This window comes from Schistocerca piceifrons, chromosome 6 (assembly GCF_021461385.2).
Source record: "Schistocerca piceifrons isolate TAMUIC-IGC-003096 chromosome 6, iqSchPice1.1, whole genome shotgun sequence".
Lineage (NCBI taxonomy): Eukaryota > Metazoa > Arthropoda > Insecta > Orthoptera > Acrididae > Schistocerca > Schistocerca piceifrons.
In genome coordinates, this window is record NC_060143.1 from 37,340,172 (window position 1) to 37,352,634 (window position 12,463).

Genomic DNA, 12,463 nt, shown 5'->3' on the forward strand with positions numbered 1-12,463 from the left:
AGTGAGAAAGGCGATAGTCGACATTGTAAACATTTGGTTATCTGTTGTTACCGGCACGTAAAGGGGCCGTTGTCACAAGTGTGACGGTTAATAATACAAATACTAATTGTGAATAGTGGCTTGATATGCAAATGTTGTTAATTGATTATTACTGCTGATGAATTAATGTGTATGTGTAATCAATAAAGAAGTGTTGCAACTACAAACTGATTGTGTTACTGATATACAAGGTTAGAGTGTGCAATCGCCACACCAACGATTAGATTCATTTAGCAATGAAGCGTGGCCTCTCTATAAACTATCCCATACCCAAGTCTAGTTGCCGCAAATTATTATAAAATATAAAAAATGTGACGGTTGAAAACTTCACGATCCAATGAAAAGTCCCTGCCTACCATTCACGTTCACGGTCTGTCACAACACACAGGTATCGAAGAACTAATCAGATCTCCTCACCCGCAACCAAGTACGAACTTTCGAATTCGAATTCCGAAATTTGGAGATAGCCTTATCGGTCACTAGCGCTCACTAACTCGCGACTAGAAATGTGAGACACCATTAATCACCACCTCCGCCCAGAGCATTCGTAACTTGCCTCTTAAGGCTGTGTCACACGCGGCGATTTTTGTCGCTGCTACTAATCGCGGCCAGTGGTCACCACTTCATGTAGCCGCTACTACCTAGTCACACTGAACTGTTGCTTTGCACTAATAGGTAGCAGCTATTGGAGTATCCTACAAACCTCATTCCTTGTTTATAATGTCGAACAGACTAAATCGTATGGTTCTGAAATGATTGATTCGTTCGGATTCTGGTGAATCCATTTCCTTACTTTGTTTAATTCATTTCCCTAAGCGTCCTGCTCTCAATTTATTTTGTCAGATATTCCTTAGAGGCAATCAATGTTCAAGTAAATTTCATTCAGTTCTACAAGGCGTGTTTTTTTTAAGCAAGTACCGGTTTGAAATTCAAAAAGGACGTGCTAAGATATCTCAATAATTTAATTTTTACATGAAAGCCTGTACCTTAATCTACACACTGACGCCATTACAGTCTGATTCTTCCTGGTGTACGTTGTGTACTGAGTGTTTAAGATGCCTCCGATAATCGTGAGTCCCGCCGACTGTGAAGTACGGGCTGTTATAAGATTTCTTAGTGCTAAAGGGCTAAAAGCGATTGATATTCATCGTGAGATCTGTGCAGTTTACGGAGAAAACATTATGAGTGATGGAATGGTAAGAAAGTGAGTCAGAGAATTTAAATAATGGCCGCAAATATGTGCATGATGAACAACGGAGTGGGCGTCCTTCAGTCGTTAATGAAAGTGTGGTGCACGAAGTGGACAATAAGGTGAGAGAAAACAGACGCTTTACGATTTCCTCCTTGCTGGATGACTTTCCTAATGTTTCTCGTAGTGTTTTGTATGGCATTGTGACCGAGCACGTGAATTACCGAAAATTGTTGACGGATGTGCACAAAACCAAACGTTTGGACAGTGCATTGATTTTCCTTGAGCGGTACCACAACGACGGTGATGATTTCTTAAGCCAAATTGTTACGGGCGATAAAACATGGGTGGTCTACGTCACACCAGAACCAAAGCAACAGTCCATGGAAGTTGAGCAAGGGCATCGTTTTACTGCAAGACAATGCCCGTCCGCATGTGGTGAATCAGACCAAAGATCTCATCACATCTTTTCAATGGGAAACTCTAGATCATTCTCCGTACAGCCCCGATCTTGCGCCCAGTGACTACCATCTGTTCCTGCACTTGAAGAAACATCTGGGCGGTCAGCGTCATCAAGACGATGACGAAGTCAAAACAGTGGTGATGCAGTGGTTAACAAGTCAGGCGGCAGACTTCTATGGGGAGGGTATTCAAAAACTGGTACAACGTTATGACAAGTGCCTCAATATTGACGGAAATTATGTAGAGAAGTAGATTAAGGTACAAGCTTTCAAGTGAAAATAAAATTATTGAGATATCTTAGCACGTCTTTTTTTAAATTTCAAAACGGTACTTACTTAAAAAACGCACCTCGTACAACTAACTTTCTATATTTTGCCTCACATTCTTCTTCACGTAATAATTGTTATTTGTGTGGTATCATTGATCGACATTATCCACACTGGCGTCTCACAGTTTGCGCTCCGACTACGAGCGTTCTCTGCAGTCGCGATGTAGCATGGCTGGCGGCAGCTACACGGCCCAGTCTCAGTCGCAAGCTTCGGCTCTTCAGTCTGAACCTTCGACAGTTCGCTCGCGCATTAGTAGCAGGAGCCTCACACTGCATGATGCTCTTGTAGTAGCTGGACATTATTGGCGTTTGTTCTTTTGTAAAGTTTCTTCGCAGCCCTTGGAGTAAGCTGTCAGTTAAGTTAAGCTTGTGTTTACTGTACTGCTCCTGTCTTGCTTCCCTACAGCTGGTGCATCACGGCATAGCCCATCTATCCTTACCATCGCATACGAAGTAGTACAGAACAATTTGTGTCCCTAAGTTCTTCAAATTTCCGAGAAACATATCGTTGCCTGACCACTTGCACACATTTCCTTCCTCGTTCTCCGCCACGATGACGAAGAAAAGTAAACGAAACAAGACCAAAGAAGAAACCAAATAAATCTAACGCCATGTCTGATAACAAGAGAGCGACCAGCGATTGAACTGTCAGACAAGTGGACAACAGTGCTGTGTAGAGGCAACTACTAGACCTGAACATTCTCGGCTCTAATCGCCGCTAGATTTTTAGTACTGCTAGTCGACGCAGTGGAAGCGAGTACGTTGTCACACGAACCGATTACTCGCTGTAGTCAAGTAGCACAGGCAAAAATGCTCCGTGTGACACAGGTTTTACATCTATCAGGGCTGCTGCCTGAACTCTCGATTTCGCTAGCTCCAAGGAATTCCCGAAGCTGTTCAAACATCGACTGTTACTTGAAGAATGACTAGCGTTTGACAAAACTGCGGGAATTCTCATTGGTCTTGTCATTCTCCCACTATCAGCACTTATGAGGAAGGTGCTGCCTCCAGGTACGATTTCTCACATTACTGTTTCCGGCTCAATGGTGCTGTGATTATAAGTGAAGTTGGAAGGTACCGTAAACAAGGGTAACTTCGGCCCTGGGTTTACATATTTCTGATACATGTTCATGTAAAAGCATAATTATAAAAGTCTGGTGCTGGTAATTGTGTTGTTCTTAATCTACATCTTCTATATTGTCTACTTGCTAGAGTTATTATCTTCTTTCGAATTTGACGACTTTTAAAAAACAAAATTGGGTTCAAGTGACCCTTAGGTTGGATCACTTGAACCCATATTCTATTTTCTCACGCAAATACATTAAAACGTGTGTTAAGCTCGAGTAAGACGTACGAACTGTCAATAATACCTATTAATGTATTTACAAAATAAATTTACTTGGAAATTTTTTTAAAAACACAATAAAATAATGAAAAAAGTAGAGTTGTGAAGCAAATCACAGAACTTTCACCGATTCTAAACTTGTCTTTGGTAGGTGGAACAGAAAATATCTCCTGTTTACACGTTTGGAGCGTGAATCTTCTCCTTAATATATCACCATTTATGATGTACACTGTCTTTTTGTTGGAGCTAGCACCGAACTTTTTTTTATTTGCTGCGTGCGCTGGACGACAGTTCCGTTGTCGTCTACAATTGACACAATGTTACGAAATTCAATATTCTCCCATGAAAAGATTACGAAGTTACCTTCTTCCAGTGTCTATTTAAGTCTGCTCTCTTTTGAAGCACTGTCCTCTTTTTTTTCCACTTTTGCGGTGCCCATCTTATCCTTTTCGTCTAAAGGCCTGCTGGTAGATGGCAAATCAAGTTCCCTCAGGTCACACGCTTCATTCTCAATGTTACACAAACTATAGTCACTTTCCCTGATGACTCGAGGCTGAAATCATTAGCACATTCTGATGTTGACTCAATGTCGACTTGTTTTGATTGTTTCTTCGTTGTCCTGGTATTTTTCTTCCGTTTTTCTGATGTTTTGTTTGACATTTTTAACGTTTTAGCCTAACGTTTAAGCATTTTTCCGGTGGTTCACCTGCAAAATCATTGTGCCTGAGTAGTCTTCCGTATTTTGACAGCATAGTGAGCCTCAAACCTGTAAAGAAAAACCTAAATAGTTTCAAACATATTTTGCATTAGCTACAAATTTAAAATAACTTGTCTCAATCTGTAACGGGTGTTTCATCTTGATGCAAATGAAGAATATACGTTACTAGAGGTTACCTGAGCTCAAGCCGGTCGTGGGTCCAAGTAGACCTTTTATTTGATTGTCAGTACACCGTCATACACTTCGATGAAAAACATTTCAAAGGCGATTTATAGTTAACCGCAGAAATTACGTAAGTTCATTTTAAGGAACAAAACTGTGCGCTTACTGCAATCAAAATGTCCAATCTTAGCACTTTGGACAAAGAAGTCATTAGACGAGAAAACAGTACATGTGTTGTACGATTAACTTAACCTCCACTAAACTCTACCAGAAACTTGTGCAAATACATGGAGTGTATCAGACACTGTTGAATGCTGAACTAAGAACTACGCTGAATATTTCAATAAAAATATACCAGAAACGGCTTAAATCACTTTAACGTTCAGGGTTCAAGTAACCCTGATTTACGATAGTTTAACCATTAAACCAGCCTAGCGTACTTGGAACACGACGTTGAGCAGCTGTTGTGAATCTCTCTTTTTGTGACGTTCTCTGCGTTTGGCGTCGACGAAAATAAATTCTGAGCTCCAAGTTAATGATGCTAAAAATCCTATTTGTGGATCTCATCAGTGACATACGATGATTTAAACTGGCTCCAGTCCATTCCTGGATTCTGGTCCCAGTATTAACTAGCACTATGTGCCATGTAAATACTCCTAAGTCAAAACCACGTGTTCATACCACAGTATTTATTTCGTTAACACAATAAGCAAGAATTTCGTATTAACAACAGATATCGGCAATGTTAAATCATTTTACAAAAAAAAAGGTCCAAGTGGCTCTAAGCACTAAGGGACTTAACATTTGAGGTCATCAGTCCCCTAAACTTAGAACTACTTAAACCTAACTAACCTAAGAACATCACACACATCCATGCCCGAGGCAGGATTAGAACCTGCGACCGTAGCAGCCGAGTGGTTCCGGACTGAAGCGGCTAGAACTGCTCGGCCATAGCGGCCGGCTAAGCATTTTTCCTCACCTACTTTTGGAAGGGATTCACAGAAATAAAGTATTTAGATCCACATTACCTAGCATAGTGTCAGTTCACTCGGAACTATCTTTTTGGTGTCTAAAATCTGTTCATAAGCATCCCTCTCCCCACAATTTAAACGATATGAGGTCACAGAAACCAAGTGTAAACATGAACTTCAAAATAAAATTAAGCTGCCTGAAGTCTAGTGCTATTTAATTTATGTGAATTTAAGCTTAAAACAGTTTTCCCTTTGCGTATTAAGTTTGTCGGAATGTTTGTTAATACACTAGCAACCATATTCGAGCCTGCCATTTTTTCCAAAAACCGTTCTCCCATCTTAACAAAATAAATTAAATGTAATTTTTATGAAAATTTAGAACGACTGTAAATTGAAGTGTAAAATGTCGCATCTTAAAGAAATTTTTCTCTTCACTCCGAAACTGAGCTCAGAATTTGGTATTAAGAATGATGTTTCAGTAATATGAATTCAGCTGATGTGTTTCTTTGGTTTACAATTATATGTGTAACAAGTGATCTTTTGTTCTCTAGCATCGGCTGAATCGATGTTACTTTTGAAAACAGTCGTTTAATTAAATTTTAATATTGCACCATGTGGTGTCACCGCCAGACACCACACTTGCTAGGTGGTAGCCCTTAAATCGGCCGCGGTCCGTTAGTATACGTCGGACCCGCGTGTCGTCACTATCAGTGATTGCAGACCGAGCGCCGCCACACGGCAGGTCTAGAGAGACTTCCTAGCACTCGCCCCAGTGGTACAGCCGACTTTGCTAGCGATGGTTCACTGACAAATTACTCTCTCATTTGCCGAGACGATAGTTAGCATAGCCTTCAGCTACGTCATTATCAATTGCTATTTATCTTTTGCTGCATGTACCGTCAGACCGATGTTCACCAATTATGGATTAAAGTTAAGTATTCCAACAGCTACGTACTTTATTTGCTAGACTCAAATCCTTTAACTGTTCCAGACCTCACGCCAGCCTGCGCGAGCTTAAACGCGTGCCTTTCGGCTTCGCCTCCTAGTGGCTTGGCTGTCTTGCCAAGTCACAACACACCACATCTTCGTTTGTTAACACGTAGTACATTTTTAGAACCGACCAACTTAGTAGGTCCCCCATGAAGTTTATTACCCTGTTATTATAGCCTTAATTGTCATAGATCTTCAACTCATGGTAGCAAACCGAGCGAGGTGGCGCAGTGGTTAGCACACTGGACTCGCATTCGGGAGGACGACGGTTCAATCCCGTCTGCGGCCATCCTGATTTAAGTTTTCCGTGATTTCCCTAAATCGCTTCAGGCAAATGCCGGGATGGTTCCTTTGAAAGGGCACGGCCGATTTCCTTCTCCATCCTTCCCTCACCCGAGCTTGCGCTCCGTCTCTAATGACCTCGTTGTCGACGGGACGTTAAACACTAATATCCTCCTCCATCCTCCTCATGGTAGCAAACTATGAGTGATGAACTTAGATGGATGTCTTCCAGGAACCCTAAAATACAATTTTGGAAGAGTTCTATAGATTCTTTTTAGACATCAATCTTCGGACTGGTTAGATGCGACCTGCTAAGAATTACTCAGTGCTAACCGTTTCATCTCAGAGTAGCAATTGCAAACAATGTCCTGGATTATTTGCTGGATGTATTCCAATTCATGTCTTCCTCTACAGTTTTTACCCTCTATAACTCCCTCTGGTATCGTGGAATTTATTCCCTGATGTCGTTATAGGTAGCCTGTCACCCTCTTATTCTTTTCCAATATTTTCATATGTTCCTTTCCACGCCGGTTCACCTCATTTCCTACCTTACCAGTCCACCTACCTTTCAACATTCTTCTGTAGCACCATATGTATAAGGCTTCGATTCTCTTCTGTTACAGTTTTATCACAGTCTGTGGAATCAGTAAGCAATCAGAATTGTCGTGCTATTCTTATAAACACGACTTATGCTGGAAAGAAAAAAAAGAGAAATGGACTGTATCTCGTATTCAAGTTAGGTTGGATTCAAGGAGTTTATTGCTTGGTGTCAAGAACAAGTTGGTTTCAAAAATCGTGTCCAAACTTCAAATTCAGCAGCCCAGTCCACAAGGATCGCGGAAACTCGACCATGTAACAGCAGTTTTACCGCTAACAGCAGCGTTCGTGTCCCAAAGTGGTGGCTGTCCGTCGGGTCAGTCTGAAGCGAACGTAAAACTGTCACTTCAGATAAATTTCATATGGAATAGCTACTTTGCCGATGAAGCTCGCAAATGGTATTACAAAATGATGATAATAATGAGATGGAAAGCCGTTTCCTTACTATGAGAGATGGAAGGTAGCTATGATCAGATCACTATTTGTCCATTTCCTTACTTGCCCTTTGCCAAACTAAGTCTTTAACTCTTCTGCATCCGCGAAAGTTTCATAGTTACATATCTGAAATAATTTATTATCTTTGTGGGATGGTTCAAATGGCTCTGAGCACTATGGGACTCAACTGCTGTGGTCATAAGTCCCCTAGAACTTAGAACTACTTAAACCTAACTAACCTAAGGACATCACACACATCCATGCCCGAGGCAGGATTCGAACCTGCGACCGTAGCGGTCGGGCGGTTCCAGACTGTAGCGCCTTTAACCGCTCGGCCACTCTGGCCGGCTATCTTTGTGGGAGCTTTAATTACTTTTTCTAGCATCGTTTGTTCAGGCAGTACTCTACCAAAACTTATTACTTCTTTCGGTAACTTGCCAAAACTATTTTCAGGTGAGATTTTGCGTCGCATTTCATTAACCGGGCATTTCTCGAAACCGCAATGAATGGAGGTGGGACACACGTTACCAGGGCGTTGCCGGCCATGCATAATGTAAGATTTCACCTGTGGACTATCTGGATTAAGACGGCGATACGCTGAAAGTGTCACCGCAGGGAGAGCGCGGAAGTCGTATGTCATTTTCCGCTGTTCTCTAGCCTAGCACCAAGGACACAAGCTCGGAACACTACGAACTGGTTCGCGAAATACATAATTCATCACACCTGTCGATCTGGCTTCCGTTCTCGCATTCGCAATGGGCTTTGCGTGGACTCCACTCCGATAGCATCTCATTTCCCTTGCCTGTTGACTAAAATTATCATAGACGTTAAGATCATAAGCACTATTTTTATCAACTTGCCCCTTATCCTACAAGGAGAATTTTATTTTGTGTCCGTATTTTATGGTGGTGTGGAGAGCGGGATGGGGGAGAGAGAAATTATGCCAGGTTGCAGCTTGACAAAGTGATTGATCTAAAAGAGAATAAGCGCTTCAGAGTGAGACTGTGAGCCCGAAGCTAGCGGCAAGGAAACAAGTAAAAATAAAAAATTATGTTGAGCAACTACTATTTACAGAAGAAAAGCACTGGTTCTCTTAAAGGTATATTCAGTATTGAAACTTCCTGGCACTTGCCTGCAAAAGGCAAAGGTCTAGAGTTCGAGTCTCGGTCGGGCACACAGTCTTAATTTGCCAGGAAGTTTGATATCAGCGGACACTCCGCTGCAGAGTGAAAATTTCATTCTGGAAACATCACGCGGGCTGTTGCTAAGCCACGTCTCCGTAATATCCTTTCTTCCACGACTGCTAATTCTGCTAGGTCTGCAGGAGAGCTTCTGTGAAGTTTGGAAGGCAGGAAGTGAGGTACTAGAGGAAGTAAAGCTGTGAGGACGGGTCGTGAGTCGGGCTCGGGTAGCTCAGACGGTAGAGCACATGCCAGTCAAAGGTAAAGGTTCCGAGTTTGAATCTCGGTCCGGCACATAGTTTTGATCTGCCAGGAAGTTTCATATCAGCACACATTCCGCTGCAGAGTGAAAATTTATATTTATATATTCAGTATTGTTCTGAGTTTTCCCAGGAGGAAATCTTCAATGCTATAGTTGTAATAGATGACCGCTAAGTGCTGTCAACAGAAAAGAGTTGTAGCATTTATCATACTTGTTTATTCCTGGATCAGGTAGTCTCTTGCGATGTTTTCCCTAATGGGATAACGTCTCTAGATGAAACATGACTTAAAATGCGTTTACTCTACAAGCCTGCTACAGCGCGCTGGCGACTAGCAGCTGTCGGAGGTGCCCTCGACGTGTGAGGACGAAGGGAGTTTGCTGCATACGTGATCGGTTTTATAATGCATTGATCTTTCTCGCCAAGTCTGGCGCTATAGAGATGGAAGGCTGGCACACTCCTCCGTGCGGAAGGAGTGAAGTCGAGGCTGTACAAATGATATTAAGTTGAAGTTGGATTATGGCGACCAAAAAGCGCCAGCTCCATTTGTTTGCCTGTACAAGTTAATCAGCAAGGGACATTTATTCAGTGCCAAACATGCTTCCTAAGGATGCAAATATTTTTACTGCTCCTTCCTCGAGGCTTGATAGAATACCTGTATAGCGCACCACTGCTTGTACGAAAGTTGAAACTTTAATAGTGGCAACTATTTATTTACAGCTCATACAAAATAGATACGTGTTTCAAAGTTTTACTGACCTTCTGAGTAGTCACCAGCATTGTGTATAGCCCGTTGCCAGCGATGTGAAAGTCGTAGGATACTCTTAGCAGTGCCAGTTCTGTTGACAGTTCGAGCGGCGCTGTCTATTGCCTAACGAATTTGTAGCAGTTCTGAAGCGAATGCCGTGAAGTGTTTCCTTCAGTTTAGAAATCAAGTTGAACTTACGAGGGATTAAGTGACGGGAGTGCAGTAGGTGGTATACCACTTAGCAGCCTCATCAGTCAAACAAATCAGTAACAGCTTGCACTGGACGTGCTTGAGCATTGTCCTGCAAAATGATGGTCAGGTCCTGCAGAAAGTGTCATCATTTCTGTCTCTAAACTGGTCGTAGGTTGTGTTCCAAAAGTGAACAGCATAGAGACAGAAGTGATGACACTTTCTGCAGGACCTGACCATCATTTTGCAGGACAATGATCAAGCACGTATAGTGCAAGCTGTTACTGATTTGTTTGACTGATGGGTTGCTAAGTGCTGTACCACCTGACTTAAGCCCTCGTGAGTTCAATACGTATTATAAACTGAAGAAAACACTTCACGGCATTCGCTTCAGAACTGCTACAAATTCGTCGAGCAATAGACCGCGTCGCTAGAACTGTCACCACAACTGCTTTGCTAAAAGTATCCTACGACTTCCACATCGCTGGCAACGTGTTATACACAATGCTGGTGACTACTCTGAAGGTCAGTAAAAGTTTGAAACATGTATCTATTTTGTACGACCTGTAAATAAATAGTTGCCACTGTTAAAGTTCCAACCCTCGTAGATATTTAGGAATTTTTATAGACGACAAAAAAATTTCTAGAAGACGTAAAATCTGTTACTCTGAAAGCAACTAAAGTTATGCATAAGACTGCCCGTGCATGTGGTGCGGTCATATTTCGAAGCAATCGTCAACACTTTTGTGGGCTTCGCTGCCAGCGTTTCGGCGCATCGGGTTAGACTACGCAGCTACAAAACAATAACTCCACGTATTCGGCGGTTCGTACTCCTTAGGCTGACCGATGCCTTTCGAACTACACTTGTGGAGGTTTTATTGGTTATTCTCGGGATATGAGCGGTGGATATCGTGGTCAGCAACGGGCAGTGCTGGACTGGTTTCGACATCAGCAATATGGTTTCGTGTCGAGACCACTAGAACCCATATTAGTCATAAAAGACATTTACGAGCCTGGAAGTTAGACGAATGGCAGTGTGACAGGGACACTAGGAGCACAGCAAGGTGCATTTACAGCAAAATTCTCAAGCATCGGGAACAGGCTAAAACAGCGCGACATTGCCCCTACTCGAAGTAGAGTGCAGCTATTAAGAGGTCACGGTCCATATTCCAAACATTTGCATCGAGTCGGATGTAGTAACACACCGACCTGCGAATGTGGAGAGGAAAGTTCCACTGATCATGTCGTCTTCAGTTGTCCCATTTTTCAGGTAGAGAGAGACTGCAGACAATTTGACTGCAATCTGCAAACAATTGTCAGTGAAAAAAACTCATGATCTATAGTTAATATGATCGCACATAGAATTTCCAAAAGGCTGCTGCTTAACTCTCTGCCTATAAGATCAAGTGGACGCTCTGAATATCAGAATTAGCTCACCAGGTCACAAGAAGCGTGTCCTCCGTTGCAGACAATGACAGGAACACATAAATGTAATTAAGAGAAACTTTAAATACATTTATGCACATATGCATAAGAAACATTTTTTAAAAAGGAGAGAAAGGAAGAAAGAATGAATGCCATGGGCACCCACACAGGTATGCGTAGGCTAGAGGATTGCCGAGGCACGCACATACCAGTGTTGGCAATATAGAATAGCCTAGCAACAATATGTTTAGAAGTAGGTATAGTTGTAGTTATTCGGCAAACCTCGAGTTATTCCCAGGCTGCCAGTAACATATTTAGTAACATAGACTGGAAGCTATTCACATGAAGCTTGAGTTAATGCCTTTTATTTTATGACTTTCAAACTGATTCTTATTTTCAATTTTCTGTTTTATTTCTGTATTAATATTGCCTATGTAGCCGTTAACATAGTTTATTACTATTGTAACCTGCCCACAAAAATAAAAGAAAATATTTAAATGAGAATAGACATCGTGCTAAGTGTAACCTCCTCGTAGTTATTTTAAAATGATATGCATTGAATGAAAATGCAAATAAAGCCAAATGTTAGCTTCCCACAGTAATAAAAGTCAATGATAATAAGAATGTGCAAAATTGTTAAGTCCCCACAAAATTGACGTTAAGATCAACCTGATAAATTTTATAAGGGCAGCATCGCTGACCTTAGGCCCTGTGCAATAATTAATCTGATAAATTGATCCTGGGAGGAAAAGCATAGGAAATATTGTTTCAATTGGAATGATTCTTTTCTTAAAAAAGATTGCTTTGAAAACAAAATTATTATTGGGGCATTTCTTGAACAAATTAATTACAATTAACAGATGTTATTGGCTGAGCGCAATGCTGCTTCATTACCTTATTTAACAATATACCTCGTCTCGAACCTTGACCAGAGACCCATGTCGACGCCCGCCGACTCCTCACACACAACTTCCGACTCGCAACTGAACTACATTCTCTCGCGACTCGCTACGTACAACTACTGCACTCACGCGCGGTCAAGCGCAGACTAGCCACGATAAATAACTCTCTGGTCAGAGATTATGTCATGCCTCGCCATCGCTGGTTGAAACGTACGCGTTTCACTATATGCAAAATATAAA